Below are 6,165 nucleotides of genomic sequence, written 5' to 3'. Positions count from 1 at the left end.
TAAATACATAAATCGGTCGGAACATAAAAGGCTGGCCGTCGGGCCTTCCTCCGCTGAATAATTCAGTGTTTATATTTAGTTTCGATTCATTCGTTGTTTCTGTATGTTTGACTATGTGTATTAACTTGGATTGAATTCGACTGTAGATGTATGTGGCCGAATTTGAGCCAAATAGGGTGTGATTGTGAAAATAGAGCGTCTTTACTTTGTAACTGAATGAGATATTCAATATATTTTCATAATATTACACGATATTTATTTTTATCATACGTGTTTTGCCTCTAAAGGTAATTCTTTTCGGATCACTTTCTTGCTCTTCAGTCGGTCAAAACTTTTTTTTTCAGCAACACCTGGGGGGTATCAATTCTAAATTAATATAAGTAAGATACATATTAAGTCTGTTTTTTACATATTAATTTTTTACGATTGCAACCAAACGCAATCGTAAAAAATTGAAGTCACTAACCAAGTCATCAAAAGATAAAAAAAAACCTTTTAACCGAGGCAATCAAAATGTATAGAGTATGGAAATACTATTAACATAGAATTAAGAAATGGGCAATGAAAGACGTATAAAAAAACTTTGCACCGCAAAAATAAATCTAAATATGCTATGAAATACGGACTATTTGTTGCTTGCTAAGTTTGTAAAGAATCCTCAGTGCCTGACTTCGACTCACAGTTGGCCAATTATAATAAATATTTGATCAATTGTAAATCGATTCCTAACAGTCCAGCTTGTGTTCCACAATTAAACAGTGCACTCCTCGAGTGAAAGTGTATATATAATCAACGTCTACAGTGAACATAAAAGAGTGTTTATTTGTTTGAAGAAGTGAAATAAATACAAAAACTGCATACCAAAGCCACCTTGTACGAGTATTCTTGCAAATTGTTCTGCGTGAGGAAAATAGACATTACCGTATTTTCTAGGGCTGCGACATCTCCTCGTTAATATCCATACTAATATTATAAATGCGAAAGTAACTCTGTCTGTCTGTCTTCTGTCTGTCTGTTACGCTTTCACGCCAAAACTGCTGAACCGATTTGGATGAAATTTGGTACAGAGATAGAATAGACTAAACTTAAAAATGCACTATTAGTGGTGTATACCAAGTAGCAAAAGTCGTTGTTAATTGTAGGTTGTTAATTTGACTCGGCTTCATCTTAGTGTTAATATGCATGTCTTCACTAAAATGTTAATATCATTAGCATTAGAATAACTCAAACTTCGTAAACAATTAATTAATGTGATTTGAGCGCGGCGCGCCAACAAACTGGCCACTCCAGTTTGGCGCATTTATTGTATTGTGTAAATTGTAATTGTTTATATATGAATAAATGATTTCTATTCTATTCTATTCTAGACCTTGGGAAAGAACATAGGCTATTTTTTATCGCGAAAAAGAGGCTTTAAGTGGTTGAAATAGGGGATGAAAGTTTATATGGTGGAAGTTTGTCGCTGTCGAAGATAAAACCATGAAACTTGGCATTTAGGAACTTAATAAAAAATAAGTCGGTATTTGTAAGCGCTTTTTTGAAAATTCGATCTGTGAGGGGATGAAATAGAGGATGAAAGTTCATATGGAAGGTCGTCATTATCGAAGATAAATCGATGAGTCTTTATTAAACTTGCCATTTCGGCATGTGATTAAGAGATAAATAGATATTTGTTCGCGCGTTTTTTAAAATTCTTCCTGTGTGAGGGTGAAATAGGGGATGAAAGTTTGTATGAAGGTCGTCATTGTCGAATATAAATCGATTGTACTTTATGAAACTTTGCATTTGGGCACTTATAAAAAATAAAATAGATATTTGTTCAAGCGTTTTTGAAAATCTTACCTGCGAGGGGATGAAATAGGGGATGAAAATTTATATGGAACGTTGTCATTATCACAGATAAATCGATGAATCTTTGTGTTTAGGTATTCGATAAGAACAAAAAAACTGCTTAAATTCGACTCAGACTCGCGCATCAAGGGTTCCGTACGTAGGTATTTATGAATGAATATCCAGTGTTAGGAAAAAAAATTGCTAATAGAGCTACCTTTATACAAAATTCCAAGTTTTTAGGACAGCCGGAAGTACCCTAAACCTTTTTCTGTTAAGGCGATTTGTATAGAAACACCTTTTTAATGACTGTAGCTTTTGATTGCGTTAACTTAGAAGTTCGATTTTTGCACAGCTTCCGGGACTATTGACCTGAGTTTAGGGTTTTAATGTCAACTCGATACATACTCCGCGCGTTTACGGGATAAAGGGTCTAAGGGTTCCATTTTTTTCCTTTTGAGGTACGGAACCCTAAAAAACATTTGTTCCGACTCTTTTCACATTTCGACATTTTTCATACTTGAAAATATGGGGATGAAAGTTCTTAAGGAATTCCAAACAAATTTACTATAAGTATACTTATCGGAAAAATGTGTAGCTATGCTTAGTATGAATGACGTCTTAATTATAATCCTACCCTCCTAACTTACAATAAAGGACGTAAGATGTCAAGAGTTCAGTATGAAGAATTAGTCCTTTTGTGTTGGCAGGGTAGAATACAAATCGTATTGCTAAAATATGGCTACCCGCAAAATATTTATGTTTTAGAATAGAACAAAAAAATAGTTAAGATATAAATAAATGTACTAAAATAGCTTATTTTCAGTAAACCGTAGAGGTTTCTATGTGCTATTATTGGCAGAATAGGTACCCTAAATAAATTAAACACTTTCCAAAGTACTATTCCACGCGGACGAAGTCGCGGGCAAAAGCTAGTACCTTATATACTCGTAATGCGGTAGATGTATTTCCCAAGAGTTGCTGTAGGTATTAACCATTTCCTCCAATTCATAATAATACAAGCTTAAACTGTTAGATGTCCATAGTCAACAATTACCTATACATAACCAACAACAACGAAGTACAATCAGTATCAAAAGTAGCTCCGTTAATTTTAGTGTGATATCGAATCAGTTGATAATCAGACTGCTATCACTCACTGGCGTTGCAGTGGCCGAAACAAGTCGGATAAAAATGTTTTTAATTATCTATAGTATAGAGCTTATATGTATAACACACGAAATAACTATAAACTGTCAGTAGAAAATCCCCGGCCCATACGCTGCTCACTGTGGCGCATAGGAATCATCATAGAATTACATGGCTTAGGCTGTAGTTCCCATGCGGGCCCTATGCAGTTCCCTCACGATATTATCCTTCCCACCGTAAAGCTCGTGACAATTTCACATGTAATTCAGCAAAACTTAGAGGGGCGAGCCCTGGTTTGGGCCTACGATTATCAACTTGAAAGACCAATAACTAAGCCAAAACCAGATAAATGCAACAGTTTGAAAACTCTAAGGGAGACTCCGTAGTACTTATTAAGCAATAGTGCCGAATGGTTTGTGGAGTGGCAGCCCTGGCGTGGTGCGAAATCGCCTCTTAGAACAATGTGATTGTTATGTAGCCTATTAAATTTTAGTGGCATTGTGTGAGTAGGTGTGGTTTTGTGACCATAATGCGGGAAGGTAGCCGGTATCCAGCGGTGCTGAATAATTCATCTGGCGGGCTGTCACGGCCAGCCCGGCTTCTACCAAGTTTACGTGCTGACTGTACTGACTGTATAATGAGCCTCAAGTTTTGAGCTCCCTGTACTTTGGGATAACTATGAAGATTTGTTGTTGTATTTAGTATTTATTTTTCAGTTATGAGGTTGAAAATATTGCGTTGAAATGGAACGTTTGACGCGGTATCTAAGGTAAACTGTTAATAAGTTTACTATTAAACTAGCCGTTACCCACGACTCCGTCCGCGTAGCATTCGATTACCGCTATACCGCGGAAATATGAAATTTTGTGTCCCCATTTGTGGTCCAATATGTCCTTCCGAACTATCTGTATACCGGATTTCATCTTAATCGGTTTAACGGTTTAGACGTGATGAAGTAACAAACAAACAGACTTACAAACTTTCGCATTTATATAAGGGAGATAATTCTTATTTATTAAATCATTTTATCTACACCCATATAGTAAATCCTCAATTATGCGTTCAAAAACCATAGGTAATGACCAGCATTACGACATTGGATTCTATTAAGAACACGGCTGTATCGTAATGGTCCATACATCATTACAGCATTTCGCCGCGACCACGTGTAGCAACAGGTCGTCGCGCGCGCAGCGGGCGCAGCTCGTGGGGCAGACATACTTACCTAGTTCTCGTTAATGCAGGTCATTCTCAATGGTTCTTGAACACATGATAGAGGATTTAATATTATAAATATATAGATATAGATAAAATATTGTATGCAACTGTACGCCTAATTACTTAATTAGGCCTTAAAACACTCATGTGACCCTATTATGAAACTCGGCTACGCCTCGTTTCATAAACCCACACTCGTGTTTTAAGGACCCCTATTACGATACAGTTGCATAAAATACTATTATTATTAAACGGTTTTAGGTTAGGGCTCAACGCTAAAAATAACTAGAAAACTACCAAGCCCCAGTAATCCCACCATTCCCCTCATAAATCCAAGGCATTCATCAAACTAACCAAACCGCGTGAAATTGAACATAATACCGCTTATATCATTTTAATGTTTTGGGTGCACATTTTAGTAGACAACCTATGCAAAATGTATGTAAAGGGGCCCATATCGGCTCGCATACTTATTGAAAGTCCGAATGTAATAAATAAATAAATATCACGGGACAATTCACACCAATTGACCTAGTCCCAAAGTAAGCTTAGCAAAGCTTGTGTTATGGGTACTAAGCAACGGATAAATATAATTATATATATAGATACATACTTAAATACATATTAAACACCCAAGACCCGAGAACAAACATTCGTATTTTTCATACAAATATCTGCCCCGACGCGGGAATCGAGCTTCGTAGTCAGGTTCTCTAACCACTAGGCCATCTGGTCGTCAAAAGCTAATGTTTGTCAGAATGATCGTTTGTCATACCTAACTCTTTTTTCTCTGAATCTAATTCTTCAGAATTGTTATAAAACAAACCTAACCTAACCTATAGTTTTCTATAGGAGGACCATTTAAAATATCAGAAAAATTTAAGGTCTCAGTGGGAAAAAATTATGACAAACGATGATTCGGACAAAAATTACGGTACGACTTGCGAAGAGTATGCGAACTTTGGTGCTCCCGTAACAAACATTCAAACTTCCTCACGAACTTCTAATTTATAAATATATTTAAGTGAGATAGGATAGGATTACATTAGTGGTACTAATCTTATCTTGATAAAATACAGTATGTAACAGAATGAAAGGCAAAGCTGATACCTGGTTGATGGTAAAGTGGAGTATGTTGTAATAACATATTTTTCAATAACTTTTAGTTGCTTTTTTAATTTGCTCAATCTCAACATGACTTTAGGTCCTTTTATTTGCAGTCGGTTAAAGATTCTTGTAACATCCTGTAGAAACAGTATGCCTCTGTTTATTAATGTAAACAAACTAATCAAAACCAATCCACATATCAGATTACTGCAATTTCAACCACCACACTACTGCCTACAGTATGATAATCACTAACCACTTTCTGTAATAATCGTTATCTGCTTATTACATTATTATTCATTAAGTACCATTAAGTACATGGATTTTGCATAACATTGTAGTTCACTTTGACCAAACTTTGACATTTTAGATTTGTCACCAAAGCCTTGTTATTGTTACTTTGAATGAAAGAGGTAAGGTTAAATCACTTATTTGGACTTTTTTCTTTAAATCAAAGAGTATTAGAGGTAAGAGTACCATAGAGACACTTTAAATTGAAACTTCAAGTCGAGGTTTGACGTTCGTGTGTCAGATAAAATCTACAGAAATTAACCTAATCAAAAATACTGATAATGCTTTTAAACTTGTCTGCGGAGGAACTAGTGGATGTGGTCCTTGTTTACGGAGAGTGTAGAAGTAACGGGAATGCCGCTCTTCGTCTGTACGCGGAGAGGTTTCCCGCACGAAGGCAACTCAAAAACGCCCGTGTGATCGTCAATGCGATTATTCGTCTACGAAAATCAACCCGCCCGTGACGATTAACTGAGAAGGGCATCGACGACTTCACGTGAGAGAGGAAGAGCAGGTTTGAACCATTTTCACAACCAACCGAGTTCTAGAGATGTGCAGGACGCATTTTAG

General features: G+C 36.2%; 1 long non-coding RNA gene across 1 annotated transcript; it reads right to left on the bottom strand.

The window, feature by feature from the left end:
- Positions 1–270: 270 nt before the first annotated feature.
- Positions 271–5,645, bottom strand: LOC141427062 (uncharacterized). Its single transcript, XR_012451298.1, has 3 exons — positions 5,561–5,645; positions 5,308–5,441; positions 271–350 (listed from the first exon to the last, which is right to left on the bottom strand). It is a non-coding gene; the product is annotated as an uncharacterized lncRNA (long non-coding RNA).
- Positions 5,646–6,165: the final 520 nt, after the last annotated feature.

The sequence above is a fragment of the Choristoneura fumiferana genome, chromosome 4 (assembly GCF_025370935.1).
Source record: "Choristoneura fumiferana chromosome 4, NRCan_CFum_1, whole genome shotgun sequence".
NCBI classification, from domain to species: Eukaryota; Metazoa; Arthropoda; class Insecta; order Lepidoptera; family Tortricidae; genus Choristoneura; species Choristoneura fumiferana.
This window is presented reverse-complemented; position numbering and strand designations above follow the sequence as displayed.